The sequence below is a fragment of the Octopus bimaculoides genome, chromosome 24 (assembly GCF_001194135.2).
Source record: "Octopus bimaculoides isolate UCB-OBI-ISO-001 chromosome 24, ASM119413v2, whole genome shotgun sequence".
NCBI lineage: Eukaryota > Metazoa > Mollusca > Cephalopoda > Octopoda > Octopodidae > Octopus > Octopus bimaculoides.
Window position 1 is genome coordinate 26,156,599 of NC_069004.1, and position 1,092 is coordinate 26,157,690.

Genomic DNA, 1,092 nt, shown 5'->3' on the forward strand with positions numbered 1-1,092 from the left:
GGATATACATCCGTGTTAAAGCTGAACAAGGTCACTGAAAATAGAATTGAATGAGGGTTATCTAGATCAGGGGTTTTCAAACTTTTTGACTTGCGGACCCCTTTATATTTCAGGCTTTACCTTAGGGACCTCCTTATAAACGCTTATGAAATTTATACATAAATATTTGCTTAAAATAACATATATTTTTACATTTATTTATTTAACGTTATTTAACAAATAGGTTTATTGTCAATTAAAAGATTTCGATTAAAAAAACATGTATAAAATCAAATTGCCCATAAAAAGTATTTGCTGTCCACGGACCCCCTGTCTTGTCCTTGCGGACCACTGTTTGAAAACCCCTGATCTAGATTAACGTCTATTTAACTTAAGTTGATGGCGAATTTGACAGGTTAAACAAATGGGATTTAAGGGCACAATCCGAGCGCAAAAGGAACGAACGTGAAGACTCGGGTTTCGATACTTGCTCAGGAATCCGATATATCTCCTACAAATATTTTGCAGGAAAGAGAACTGGTATTTGTTTGTTTCAGATGCAAATGGTTTATGAGATCTCTGTGTGCTGTGTGTAGTAGTGGCAGCAGCAGCGGTGGTAGTAGTAGTGGTAGAGCTGATGGTAATCGTAAGAACCGAAACAGGATAATTCTTGCTATTTGAGGGATTATCAGACATTATAAAGTCTAGCATTTGTATAATCTTTAGTCGAGTGTTGTTCATGATGAGATTAGGTGAGGTACGAGGTTACTTCCATGATTGGGATTAAGGCCGAGTTTCTCTTTTACTCTTTTACTTGTTTCAGTTATTTGACTGTGGCCATGCTGGAGCACCACCTTTAGTCGAGCAAATCGACCCTAGCACTTATTCTTTGTAAGCCTAGTACTTATTCTATCGGTCTTTTTGGCCGAACCGCTAAGTTACAGGGACGTAGACACACCAGCATCGGTTGTCAAGCGATGTTGGGGAGGGGGACAAACACAGACACACAAACATATACAAACACACACATATATATACATATATACGACGGGCTCCTTTCAGTTTCCGTCTACCAAATCCACTCACAAGGTTTTGGTCAGCCCGAGGCTATAG